The sequence below is a fragment of the Macrotis lagotis genome, chromosome 1 (genome assembly GCF_037893015.1).
Source record: "Macrotis lagotis isolate mMagLag1 chromosome 1, bilby.v1.9.chrom.fasta, whole genome shotgun sequence".
Classification (NCBI taxonomy): Eukaryota; Metazoa; Chordata; class Mammalia; order Peramelemorphia; family Peramelidae; genus Macrotis; species Macrotis lagotis.
In genome coordinates this window covers 852246679-852261796 of record NC_133658.1, presented here as the reverse complement: position 1 = coordinate 852261796, position 15118 = coordinate 852246679, and the positions used below count along the sequence as shown (strand labels likewise).

The following is a 15118-nucleotide window of genomic DNA, read 5'->3' as shown; positions in this document are numbered from 1 at the left end:
GTTCAAAAATACTGATTTAGAACTACCAAGAAAAGTATTAAGTAGTATTTTTGGCTCATAGTAAGATGCTAATTGTTTAAATAGGATTTGATGGTCTTAAAGCCTGCAGAGGATGATATATAGATTTATATATGTCTATATAGTATATATTTCTATATATTTATATTAATATACATAAACATATATATGAATGCATGCATGTGTAAGATCTGTGTGTGATCATTCATAATTTAAGGGGAGACTTTAAATATTTTTGGATGTATTGTATTGTATTATATTATATTATATTATATTATATTATATTATATTATATTATATTATATTATATATCTTCATTTTCCAATATATCCCAGTCCCTTCTCCCAGAAAGCTATCCTTATAACAATGAATAATAAAGAAAAAAAGATTCAGAAAAACTAACCAACAGAGCAGCTGATTCTGTAATTACCCTTGCCTCCCCACCACTTTTGTAAAAACAGTGGAATGTATATTCTCATATATTTTCTTTATGGCCAATTATGATAACTAAAATTTCATATCCTTAGATTCCTCTTATTACTTCCATTTCCATTGTTGTAGTCATTGTGCTTAGATTTTCCTGGTTTTACTTATTTCATTTTGTATCAGTTCATATGTTCTATATTTTCTGTATTACTCTGTAACCATAATTTCTTATAGCATAATAATACTCCATTACATCCACTTTCTAATTTGGATGTTAATCCAAATTGATGTCAATCTTTCTCTTCACTTCTACAAAAGGCTATGTATATATATAAAATCTATGCAGAATTTCAGAAAATACTCCAAGAGTGGCATGATAATAAATCATATTTATATAGCATTTAAAATTTTCAAAGTACTTTGTATACATTACCTCATTTAAGCATTATAATCCATGGGGTGTGAGAAGAAAGGAGAGGAGAGAAGAGGGAGAAGGAAGATGAGGAGACAGACAGACAGAAAACAGGGCCGCTGAAGTATATTTGTTTTTAAATGCACAGAAGAGAACAATATATATATATATTTATTATATGCTTAAAAGGTGAGAGCTTCTTAATAGATATAAATCCCTCTTCTGTTATCACTATGTATACAGAAATACTAATTTTATTCAGTTTGTTGGGAATAAAAAAGTTTAATCCTACCCCAGCCAAAAGCAACCTCAGAGCCTCAGTTTTGTTATATGTAAAATAGGGATAATGCTATGCAAACATTACAATACTAGAAAAATATGAGTTTACTACTACTTTTCTATTTTTTTTTTTAGTTTTTGCAAGGCAAATGGCATTAAGTGGCTTGCCCAAGACCACACAGCTAGGTAATTATTAAGTGTCTGAGACCAGATTTGAACCCAGGTATTGCCTACTCCAGGACCGGTGCTTTATCCACTACACCACCTAGCCACTACTACTCAATCTAGGGATTGGAGTAATCTGTTCTTGTTAAGAGAGAATTTCCACCTAATAAAACTAAGAATGGGACTGTGGGGTGAACTGTATTTTATAGGAAGTGGTATAACGTTGGAAGAAGAGGCTAGTTTTCGATACTGTGTCAAATATATAAAAAATATTCCTTGTCATAATAAACACACACCCTGGAATGCCCTCCTCCCTAACCAGTAGGACAAAAGGCATTGGCCCCCACCACCAAATAGACCTCTTAAAGAGGGAGAATGCTCCAGTTCACAAATGGTCTCCATTCCTACTCTATCTGGAGTTTCTAAACACCCACAACTTGCTATCACAAGAAATCTCAGAATTAAGTAGCACCAAGAATAACTGTAACATCTGTGGTTATCACCATAGCATGCCCATTGAATTAGGACTGGATGTTATAATAAGTAAACTATTAAAGAGTCAAAATCCCTGCCTAGTAAAACGAATAGAAGCAGTCTTTTCTGCCAATGACATGAAGCTAAGAAGTTGCAAGGAATCTATAGCGATTAGGAGATTTGGAATCAGTAGATCTGGAATCAAATCCAAGGGGAGAGAAAGAGACAGAGAGACAAGGACAAGAGAGAAGACAGAGACAGAAAGAGATTTATCTATCTATATCTATTTATATATCATTACTTGTAGTCTCCATTCTGTAAACATCTATAATGCTGATATAATAATAGATTTACAACCTACCATCTCTTATGAGTATTGGGGAGGAGAGAAGAAACTGTTATATCAAAAACTTTATAAACTGTAAAGCAGAAAGCAATGAAAGCTAGGCTATTACTACAGGGGCATAAACTATGGGTTTCTGGGAGTGGAGGTTCCCAGGACCAGAGCCTAGCCTTGTGTTGCCTGCACAATTCATCCCATTAGCCTACTGGGCATTGTGCCAGTCTCCTAGGAAGCAGAACACAATGGCTGTTCATAAAGTACCTGGCTGCTCTGATGTGGCATCTTGTTTTGTTTTTTTTGTTTTAGGTTTTTTTTTGCAAGGCAAACAGGGTTAAGTAGCTTACCCAAGGCCACACAGCTAGGTAATTATTAAGTGTCTGAGGCCAGATTTGAACTCAGGTACTCCTGACTCCAGGGCCGGTGCTCTATCCACTGCGCCACCTAGCTGCCCCCCCACCATGTGGCATCTTGGTCTTGCAACTTCAATAATACTGGCACAGAGACCAATCCAATCAATCACTAAGAATTTAGGAAGCACTTCCTATGTTCTAGCACTGTACCTATCCTTGAGGAGAAAACCTATTCAGTACATATAAAACAGATATCTTAAGATATAGAAGAGATCTACAAACAGGTTCAACGTCATTGGAGATGAGCAAGGTGGTGAAGTGCATAGTGCTGGGCCTTTAGTCAGGGACACATGGACTTATTCACTAGCTGAGCAAGTTACTTAATCTATTTTCTTCAATACACTGGAGAATGGGAAACCCCATGGACAGTAATGGCACTCACAGCATCATGAAGAGTCAGACATACCTCAACAATTAAACATAACTAACAGCAGTCAGGAAAGACTTCCTCTGGAAGAAGGTGGTTCATCAGTCAAAAACATTATTAGTGGAAACATGGGCCACTCTGAACTGGGGCTGGGAGAAGACAAAAACACTGCCCCTTCTAACCTCTATGGGACTCACACTCTAATGGAAAACCAACAGTGTGGTAAGTAGTCCAAACAAGATACACAACAGTGTAAATGGAAGATAATCTCAGAAATTGGGGGGGGGGGGGGGAAGAAAGCTGAGAGGATTACTGCAGATTTAGGATTTCAATGAGTGATGGAAGAAAGCCAGGAGGCAGGGACAAGGAGAGAGAGCCAATGAAAAAACAGCAAGCAGACTGTATTTCATAGAAGAGTGGAAGAAAGGGAGGAGAGGAAGGGAGGGAGGAAGGAAGTAAAATGTGTATTTTTGTGTCTTTTATGAGCCAGGCACCGTGCTGAGTCTTATAAATATCTCTGGGGTGCTTTTAACATCTCTACTTTACAGTTAAGGAAACTTAAGCAGACAGAGGTTAAGTGACTGGCCCAGGGTCCAACAGCAAGTAACTGTCTGAAGCCAAACTGGAACCAGGGTCTTCCTAACTGAAGGCCCAGGCCTCTATCCATAATGGAATGGACTTGGGGAAGAAAATAATATATTGTAATAAAAACTTCAATGACTATTGTAAGTCATCTATGACAACTCATCCTGTGGGACTCACTCTGTCCTACCCAAAATGTGAAAGGGGGAGACAGAGCCAGAACCTACCCCAAGGGTGCCTGATGCATGATCACAATATCATTACAAGAGGATCTAGAGGACTAGGCTAGGTATACTGGAAGTGAAAAGAAATTTCCCCAATTCTGCCTCCATAGTTATAAACTAAGAACTGTTTTGAGGGGACAACTCCCAATACAGGATGGGAAAAGGGGAGGTTGGAAACCTTTACAATGGAGGGAAAGGACAAAGAAATGAAGTATTGGGAGGGGAAGATATGAGCCATCTCTACACATCCCTTGGAGTTAGGCCACAGAGACCGCTTTACCAAGAATGTCAAAGCACTCTTCTCCTTAAAGAAAGAAAGTCAATATGTTCCTTTGGGAGCTGATGGGAAGAAGAGGAGGACAGCCATGGGAGACTGCACAGAAGTTATCAGTACAATGGTACCTACCAAGGCAAATTCACAGCATCCTAGCAAGCAGTCTGAGATCTTAAAGGAATAAGGGTCTTGAAAGTGGGTTCTGGCCTTTGTGACTTTGTGAGGTAGGTAGAATATCATAAAGGACTGTAACTGCAGAAATCCCACATGGGGAAAGTCATCAAGACAGAGGCTACAAGAGCCTTAATGTCCATCAGTGAGTCAGAAGTAATCATCCTAGGCAGAAGGAAAACACCAAAGGAAGAAGGGAAGTGGGATCACAGAGAGAAAGAGATTATGTCTGAACATAAAAAGAAATATATTTTATAAGTAAATAGTACTATTTACTTTAAGTACCCTGTTGGCAAAGTGACTATCCCTGAGACTTTGGACAGATCATTCAAATCAGCAAACAACCTTCAGAAAGCACAGTGCCAGACAAGTCTCTGCTTCTGGACAAACCACCTCAATACTCTGTTTCAGTCAGAGGAAGAACAGAAAAATTCAAAATATACATCTCAGATACTCCCATGGTAGAATCAGAAATTCCAGCTGACAGGTTTTTTTAAACCAATGCTGACAGGTAATAGGAGGTGATCCTGGAAAGGAAAGTCAGCTATGGAAGCTTTAAGAAAGACTGCTCAGCTCCTGAACTCAGGGCCCATCTTGAGTGAAGATCAGTCAGAAAGTCAGTTCACACAACAGAAAAGAATGCATTTTAATGCCTATAGTCAAAGGGGGTGATGGAGAGGCAGAATAGACCCTGGATGGGAAACTTGTTGGGCATGCCACTTAACCCCAATTGACTTACCTTCAGAAACATCTCCAGTCATCCTGATCCATATCTGGACCTAGATGGCTCCAGAGGAGAAAGTGAGGTCGGTGACTTAGCACAGCATCTCCTCATTCAAACCTAGTCCTAGTGCTTGTCATGGCATCACGTCCCTCATGTCATAGTCTTTTTTTTTTGACTCTTGAAGGCAATGGAGTTAAGTGGCTAGCCTGAGGCCACACGGCTAGGTAATTATTAAGTGTCTGAGGTTGGATTTGAACTCAGGTACTCCTGACTCCAAGGCCGGTGCTCTATTCACTGCTCCACCTAGCTGTCCCCATAGTCTTTTTTTTTTTTTTATGAATGAAGGACAAACATATTAGAGAGATGTTCAAGCAAGGACAAAGGTAACAAACTATCTGGACTTGTTGCAAATAAAGAATAGGTGCTAGTCCTAGGAAGGCATACCTGGCAGATCATTCTTTTAAGTAGCTCAAATGAGCCAGCAAGTCATAGTTGAGGCAATCTGACAGGGCTCAAGTGCCAATCAGGAGTCAAATTCAGAGCTCTGGAGTAAATTTCAAGCACTGATGAAGATAAGAGTTAGCTAAGAAAAGCATTTTAGACCCTCTCAGTTATGGAAACCAAGTTTTGCACATAAACAAAAAGCTAATTTTAGGTATCTTAGTGGAGTTCCCAAAGAAGCCCAAAGTGAAAGGAAAAAGAGAAAGAATGTATAAGAGGAGTATAAGGCTGTCAGACTTTGTGGTTTCTATATACTTGGTTATGTTTAGGCCTACTCAAGAACCTAGTAATGTTAAGTATTTGAGAATATTTGATTCAATTTCTCCAGATCCTATGTTTTATCAAACTTTATCAATTCTCTGGCTACTAAGGATATCTTCCGAACTTGGACACTATTAACATCCTTGGCCTCCTCTCTCTACCCTTATTGGAGCTGGATGCTCATCATCTCCCATTGAACTGTCATAATAGTCTCTATACAGATCTTTTCACCTCTAGTCTCTCCTACTCTACATCTATCCTACACATATCTTCAAGTAGAGGTCTAATCATATCAGGACTGATATAGAAATCTTCACTCAACAGTTCCCACAGTTTAAAAGATAGCCTTAGCCTGGGATTCAAAGCCTTCTACATTTCAATTCTCCCCTGCATGTGCTCTACGTCCAGTCAGTCAGTGGTAAATATCTTTTTATTAGACATCCATGTGTCATGCTGTGCTAAGCACTAAGGATACAAAGAAAGGCAAAAGATAGTCCTTGCCCTCTGTCTAACAAAAGAGGCACCAAGCAAATAGCTATGTACAAACAATATAGAGACAAGATCCAGTGGAGACAATGAACAAGGGAAAGCCACTAACTAGCATTAATAAGAATCAAGGAAGACTTCTTATAGGTAAGATGTTGGCTGAGACTTGAAGGAATTTAGAGAAGCCATGAGATGTGAGATGAGGTGAGAGAGAATTCTAGGCATGTAGACAGTCGATAAAAATGCATGGAGCTGGAAGATGAGTGTCTTGTGCAAAGCCAGTGTCACTGAATCAGTGGAGAGTAAAGGGTAAGGAGATTAGAAAGGTGGTAGGGACCAGGTTATGAAGGACTTTAAAAGCTAAGCAGGAGGGCGGCTAGGTGGCGTAGTAGATAAAGCACCAGCCTTGGAGTCAGGAGTACCTGGGTTCAAATCTGGTCCCAGACACTTAATAATTGCCTAGCTGTGTGGCCTTGGGCAAGCCACTTAACACCATTTGCCTTGCAAAAACCTAAAAAAAAAAAACAAAAAAAATCGCTAAGCAGGAGATGAAAGAAAGCCACTTGCGTTTATTGAATAGGTCAGTAACATGTTCAGATATGTACTTTAAGAAAGATCAATTTGACTGCTGAAAAGAAGATGATTAGCAGGAGTGAGAAGAGAATTGAGGCAGGCAGACCACCCAACAGGTTATTTCAGTAGTTCCAGGAGAGGTTATACAGGCCTGCACCAGCCTGGAGGCAATGAAAGAGAAAAGAAGAGAGCATATTCAAGAAATAAGATGAAGACAAAATCAACAGAACTTAGCAACAGATAGAATAAAGAGGATGAAAGATAGACTCTATCTCATACTTTTCTATTTTTTAATTTGTACCTTTACTCAGAGCTGTGTATACCATTCCAGAAAAATCTACTTCTTCTCTCTCTCTTTTTTTTTTTTTTTTTGTTTTTTGCAAGGCAATGGAGTTAAGTGACTTGTCCAAAGGTCACATAGCTAATAAGTATCAATGACTAATGTCAAATTTGAACTCAGGGCCAATGTTCAATCCACTAGTTATCCCTTCTTGACCAATTTTCTTGATGTGAAATGAAACCTCAGAATTTAATTTCTCTTAGAATTAGTGACTTAGAACATTCTTTTTTGTTTTGTTTTGTTTTTTGTTTTTACAAGGCAATGGGGTTAAGTGATTTGACCAGTCTGGATTTAAACTAAGGTCTTGCTGCCTCCACTGCCAGAGCTCTATCCACTGGATAGAGCACTGGTCCTGGAGTCAGGAGTACCTGAGTTCAAATTCAGCCTCAGACATTTAATAATTACCTAGCTGTGTGGCCTTGGGCAAGTCACTTAACCACACTGCCTTGCAAAAACCTTAAAAAGAAGAAGAAGAAGCTATTCATAAAGCACAGGATTTCCTAAAACACAAGACTTGGAGTAAAGAAGACCTCAGTTCATATCTGGCTTCAGACACTAGTTGTGTGGTCTTGGACAAGTCAGTTAACCTTTATCTACCTCTGTTTCTTCATCTGTAAAATGGAGATAATATTAGCACTCATTTCCCTAGGTTATTGTCAAGATAAAATCAAAATAACATTTATAAAGAGCCAAACAAACCTTAAAGTAATCAATAAATGCTATTATTAATATTATTTTTTTATTATTATGACATGGCCTTGAACCTTCAGGATCCTGCATTTCAGCAAATTCCCTGAAAAATTCCCAAAAGGTCTCTCTCTTATACTTTACTCACTTAACATGTTTCAATCTTTTCATTGAAATTCACATCTCAGTGAAGGACTTAACACTCTTTAGTCTCCTCTTAGCATTTGGAATAACAATTCACAATTACATTGCAGTTTACATCCACATCATTTCATTTGTTCACTAAAAGAATACTAGAAGGTAAGTAGAGAGAGTATATCTATCTGTATTGTATGTGCCAAGGTGGAAATGAGATCTTAATCACAGAGCTAGCAAGTGTCAGAGTCAGAACTCAAATGTTGCCTCTTAGGAAGCAATTTCCTCCCAGAAACCCTGGGAAGTTAAGTATTATAATATTAATTACAGATGAGGAAACTGATTTATCAAGATTAGATGACTTTTCCACTATCATGAAGGTAGTATTACAGGAAAACCCAAGTTTTCAGACTCAAAATCTGTTTTGGTGTAGATCTGCAAATATGCTAATATCTTTTCACCTCATTTACTCCCATACTGATTTTAGAAAAGCAGCTTGGACCTCATGGTACAGGAGAGCTACAATGAATCACAATTCTCCTACAGTTCTTCAGAGACCTCAAACATTTCTAGAGATGGTATTTGCCTCCTGCAAGAATAAAGGCAGTCATCCTCCAGTCCCTGTAACTTATAGTGGACTTTGTAGCTAGCCCTTGGCCAGAAAAACTCCCATCTGGCAAAGAGAGATACTATGAATGAGAGATTTACCGTGAGTAAAGGAAAAAATCCTGGAGAAAAAAACCTCATTTACTAGCAAACACGAGGATCGGTTTTCAGATTCAGCCTTGTCCCCAAACACTCACAATATAGGAGATTAACTAAACTAATCCTTCAATTCACTTAGGCCCAAACTCACCAAGGCCCAAACTCACCAACAGGGACCTCAGCTTTGAGATAGCTATTTAGTAAGGGAAGAATCCAGTACAATTTAACCTCAAGGTCCCCCAACCAGCAACTTTTCCATTCCCCTGTGTGACTCATTCACAGGCTGTGGGCCTATTAGCCAGGAACTCTGTGTATATCTGGTGAGTAATGTCCCCCCCCCCACACCCTGCATTTCCCCCCAGCTACTTCTGGATTAGCCAGCCTAGATTGCCTTTTATGACTTGCAAAATCTCCTAACACATTAAAGGGGACAGGAAAAGCCATTCCTGGAAACAGTGCACGTTCCTTCTCATTTATCCCCTGCCAAGGGATAAGGATCCACCCTGCTTGTGAAGGGAAAGCAAAGCTGCAATTTCCCTATATAGCACCAGAGGGCAATATAGAAACACACAAACCAACAGGAAATTTCATTTATCTCGAGTCTAAGAAACCTTGGGACAACAGCTCCTACTTCTGGATGGAAACAACAAAAACTAGCACTGACCCAGTATTAGTGACCATTTCTGGCTCATTCCCCTGCCCCAGAAAACAACTATTCACAGTGAAGCAGAAGACTATAGAAATCACAGAATATCAGAGGTGAAAAAGACATGAGTCATCAATCAAGTCAGACTCTATCACTGAGTTCAACCCATTCATGATAAGGAATCCCCATTTCATCATCACCAAGTGAACGTTCATTCAGCATCTATTTGAAGATTTCAAACAACAGAGAATTATCTACCTCCCAAAGCATTCTATTCCACTTTGGGATAGCACTAATTGTTAAAAGAGCAGTTAGGTGGCACAGTGGAGAGAGTGGTGGACCTGGAATTCAAATCAGATATTCACTAGCTGAGTGACCCTAGGCAGTCAACTTATCCTGTTTGCCTCAGTTAATTCATTCATAAAATGAGCTAAAGAAGGAAATAGCAAATCAAGCTAGTCTCTTTGCAAGAAAATCCTATATGGGTCATAAAAGAATCAGACACAACTGAAAGATATGAACAAAAAATGAAAAAAAAATTGTTACAAGCTCCCATCACCCCAATACTTTGAATCAAAATCTTCCTTTGTCTTTCCAGCACCTAGCAAAGTGCCATATACAAAGCAGGAGCTTAATAAATGTTTGTTGAAGCTCATTTGAGGATTAGTGGTTTTGCTGAATGTTTTCTCTTCCTTATTACAAGGAATGGTACTATTTATAGGAGATAAATATATTTGAAAGTGAAGGTGGATATTAAAAACAAAACATATCAAAAGATTTTAAAACAAATTTTTTAAATGTTTCTTGAACTGAAAAAAACAAAAACTTCTGAAATACCACTCACTCAATCTAAAAGTTGGGTCTCTGGGAAGGGATAAAAAGTCAGACATTTCTGCCCTGTGCCCAGAATTCTTGGTATTCCAAAAAGCTGTAAATGAAAATAATAGATAAATTCATTCAAATCAAGCCCATTTTGTTCCTGGAGCAATGCAGTCTTGCTTTCTCAGATCCTCCAGGAAAGATTATTTGCTGATCCTCCCCACCCCCACCCCAAAAGACCAAAGTAGATATCTTTCACCAAAGCTACCCATAGTTCAATGAAAACACATGTAATAAGGCCACATTCTCAATTAAACATACTTTTCTGCACCAAAAAAAGGAAGGCTGTACAGCATTTTATAAATGATAATTCCTGGGTCATCCTAGAAATGATATAAAGAACATCACCAAAGACATATAACAGGGCTGTCCAACCTTTTAAAAGTTTTTATTGAAATAGACAATTTATTTTGAGTTGCCATTTTAGTGAGATCTCTGTGGTAGCTCAGCTTTGTTTACTAAAGCATTTAGCAAACCCACAGGTGAGCCACATAAAATCGCCCCTGTGGGCAGCATGCAGCCCTGACATAAATGATCAAAAATGAGTCAATCATATACATTGGTATTGTGGCCAAATGGTTTAAAAGTCAGAAGAAGCTTCTGTTATATAATAGAGCCCTATTTTGGAAGTTATAAGGAAAGATAATGAAGAACTACTTAAGATAAAAAGGCATGAAACAAATGGATCTACCATGATGGAAAAAGACTACCCAAATTGACATAATTTCTAAGTGTCTATTATGCTGAAGATACAAAGATGAAGAAGATATAGTCCTTATTCCCCCCCAGGACTGTAGATTCTAGTTGGGGATGCAAAACAAATATCAATAACTAGGTAAGTACTTTATAAATACCACAAATACTTCAAATTGTCTTCCATTTTTTCAGTGTAAGTAGTAAATGACTCATTCCCCAAGACAGAATAGGGTTTTTCTTCCAGGAGATGCCCTAGGATCAATTCATATTCAGTATAATCTCCTATATGTTTCCCACAACTCTATCCATTGTCTTGAATTGTAATTAGAAGAAAGGACTCAGTCAAGAAACCAGTGATTTTCTATGTTTTGACAGATCCCTCAGGTACTCAAAATCCTGAATTCTCAAGAAAGAGGAAGGCTATAATTACACAAAGGCAGGAAAGTTGGCTGGTATATCTTAGAATGCTTCAATTTTGCTGTAGAAAATTTAAGAAAATTTTCTTTTTGGCTGGCTAAAGAACTTTCTAGAATATCAAATGTTCATTCATGTGTATTAGCTAGCTAAAAATGTGCCAGACACTAGTTTAGGACAAAGAAAAAATATAACCCCTACCCTCTAGGAACATAGATTCCAATTGGGAAGAAAAGACATTTAATTAGGCAAGTCAAATATGATAACTAGCATAAGAATGATACAAGTAATAAATGCTATAGTTCAGGAAGCAAAGAGATTATTTCTGGATGAAGTCATCAGAGATCCATTTCAAATCCACTTCACCCTAAATCAAATATGACTTCCAGGTGAACCCGGAGTGGACCAAAGTGATTTAGAACTCCAGATTACCCTCAGGGAACATCTGTAACAATAATCTTACCCTAGGAAACACTTCTCTCTGAGAAACCCTAACTTCAGATATACAGCTTCTCTTAAGGATTCTGTGCAACACAGAAATACTTGGGAAAATATGCCTTCATAATAATAATGAGGGATAAGAGAGTGTAAGGTCCCTTCAGTCTAGTTATGTACTACCTGAGTCTGAACCTCCTCCTTTATTTAAGATCAGCTTTGGATCTGGTGATGGACATTCCCTGGTGATGACTAGAGATATAATTTGTGATCAGCCAACACAATACAGTAGTTGGAGGCAATGCTATAAGACCTTAAATCTCTAGCTTTTCAAATCACTAGCTATTTTTTCCTCTTTCCTCCCTCATGTTTATAAGATATTCTTTAGCTAAATTTTTTAGGGGGGGGGTCTTGACATGAACTTATTGGAATACTTTTGCCTTCCCCTAAGGTGGCCCAGTGCATAAGGAGCCAGGAAGACCTAAATTCAAATCTAGCCCCAGACACTTTCTAGCTGTGTGACCTTGGGGCAAGTCACTTAGACTTTGCCTAATTTCTTCAGTTGTAAAAAGGGGATAAATTTAATAGTACCTACTTCCCAAGGTTTTTGTGAGAATCAAACCAGATAAAAATGTGTAAAGCACAGTGCTTGGCATATAGTAGACTGGTTCCTTCCGTGTCTCACAGGTCTTCCATGGTTTCCTGGGATGGTCCTAATCTCTCTGCCATTTTTGAGCAAAAAGTGCCTGAATTTGGTACCTCAAATCCTAAATTCAAATCTCTGCCTTGTGCCACTCTCCATGTAATCTTTGGGGTTTTTTTTTGGTTTGGGGGTTTTTTTTAGGTTTTTGCAAGGCAAATGGGGTTAAGTGGCTTGCTCAAGGCCACACAGCTAGGGAATTATTAAGTGTCTGAGACCAAATTTGAACCCAGGTACTCCTGACTCCAGGGCCGGTGCACTATCCACTGTGCCACCTAGCCGCCCTTCTCCATGTAATCTTAAAGCAAATTACTTAACCCTCTCTGGTCTCCAGGCTATTTGACTTTAAAATAAGGGAATTGACCTAAGGTCCCCATCTAGTTAAAAATCTATCCTGTGGATTTAAATTCCTAGGGTTATGGATGTAGAAGAGGAAGAGACCTTAGAAATCATCTATTCCAATCCCTCTAGTTTACATTTGAGGAAAATGAAGATGAAAAAAGTGAAGTGACTTGTCCGAGGTCACACAGGGAATAGGAAGAGCCCAAGCTAACTCCAGGTGCTGGGGGTTCCAAAGTCAACTTTGTTTCCCCTGGACTAGATAGACAGCCTGTGGCAAAGATCACAGAAGCAGCAAGGATGGTGACCATGTTTTCTCTCCTCACCAAATCCCTCACCAAAAGTTTCTTGCCAGGGTTTTTCCCTCTCAGTAAATTCCAAGTAAACCTAAGACCAGTTTATAACCAAGACAAAGTGAAGATTATGCCTGGATTCAAATGGAAGTCTGAACTTTCTGTCTCCTGATATACATAAAAATGCAACTGTCTCTGGGCATTTTGATTCCAAGCCTAGGAAATTCTCTCCCCCTCCTCTTCCAGGTTTCCTTCAAGTCTCACTAAAAATCTCACCTTATACAAGAAGCCTCTTCTAATCTCCCTCACTTACTACCCTATTTTAGGTACTTCTTTTGTACATGGTAGTTTGCAGATAGACTTCTCTACATAATTGTGAGCTCCAGGATTTTTTGCTTTTCTTTGTATCCCCATCACTTAGGTCAGTGCTTAAGCACATAGTGGGCATTTAAAAAATGCTAACTGAATGCCTGATGCTGTATAACCTATTCTTCCACCTGACTGCACAACCTCTCCCTTTTTATGAACTACATACTCCATACTCAAATTTCCCTTTCACCCAAAGAATTCCAGCTCAAAACAAGAAAAGAAACTTGATCATGCTCAAAGGAAAGGCATTGAAGAGAGGCAAAGTTACTTCTGGGAACAATATTTGACCTTCTGATGTCTAGGCATTTTCCTGTATAATTGCCCTGCCTTCCAAGCAGCTAACATAGGGAATAGTCAAACTCCAAGACTTGCCTCACACTGGTCACAGGTTGCATAGGCCCAATGTGAAGGAACAAAGCCCAGGTATGGAACAAAGCCCAGGTATGAAGAATAAGGGAGGATGACCTATCTAGCCATGAGCCACCTGGATCAGACACAAAATGCTACACCCAAGGCAAGCAGAGACCTGACAGCAACCTGGGAAGATATATAGTAGTGTTGGCCAAACAAGGCTGCATGGGAAAAGAACTAAGAAAACAGATGACATGATATTTCCTGTGATGTGTGCCATTCAATCTACTTGACAAAAGCCAGGCTAACCATGCCGGACAGCACCACCCTCCAGCATCTCAATTTAAGCTCCTGCCTCCACCTGTTTCTCTGACATCATCCTGTCATTATATGTTCTTTAAAATTCCTTTGAAGGAAGATGAATCACCTGGTTCCTGCTGGCACTGGTTAAAGCCCTTTCTAGTCATATCACTCTGCTCTGGTGATCCTTCAAGGGCAGAGTGCCACCCAAAGACACCAACCATCATCCCCATGTTAGCTAGGAAAAAGGGCCAGGGAGGAATCATAGACACGATGGAATTGGGAAAGAATGGGGAAGAAATGATGCAAGTGGTAATCCTCATAGAACTGAAAATGGGGTCTGCTTGGGCTCAGAATCCAGGAAACAAGCTTTTCTTAATTCAAATGCTCCAGAGAGGATATCAGTGATGGAAATGCAGAAAATTGGGAGGATGAAAAGAGTGTTGAGGTAGGTCACAAATTGTTTACAAATTGTTTAGAAAAGTTTCAGGTTTTGAATATCCACCCTAAAAGGTCTATTTCCCCATACAGTGTGTGGAAAGAATATGGGTCTACGAGTAAAATGGGTCTAAATAAAATATGGGTCTAAGCGTAAAAATTAAAAACTAAAAATAACTGAGGTTGAATTCTAACTCTGACACACTTTCCAGGAGCCTGGGAAAGTCTCTGCACCTAGGTTTTCTTATCTGTAAATCTGACAGACAACCAATAAGCATTTATTAAGTGCCAGGCAATGTGCTGGGTATACAAAGAAAAGCAAAATCTGTCATTACCCTCTAAGAGCTTTCTAATGGAAATACTAACTTGCAAATAGATTAGCACCTAGCTACAAAATATACATAAGGTAACTGAGAGGCCCTAGCCATGGGAGGGGCCAAGAAAGAGCCCTTGTAGAATGGGAACCCAGAGTTGAATCTTGAAAAAAGCCAGGGAAACCAAGGGGTTGAGAAGAGCGAAAGATAGATTGAAATGGGATAAGACTTAAGTCTGGAAGATTCAAAAGGCTATTTATTGTGGGGGTCTCAATTAGAATGGTGGCTATGTGAGTGGATATAAGAAAAAAGGTTGTGAATGTAGAAACAAGATTTGTAACAAATTGAATATGTAATGTGAGTAAAAGTGAAAAATAAAAATGACCA

The 15118-nt window shown here is 38.9% G+C and overlaps 1 protein-coding gene across 13 annotated transcripts in view; it reads right to left on the bottom strand.

The window, feature by feature from the left end:
• The window catches only part of MACF1 (microtubule actin crosslinking factor 1), a 392086-nt gene that overhangs the window by 273804 nt on the left and 103164 nt on the right, over positions 1-15118 (bottom strand). The gene's annotated exons all lie outside the window — the stretch shown is intronic.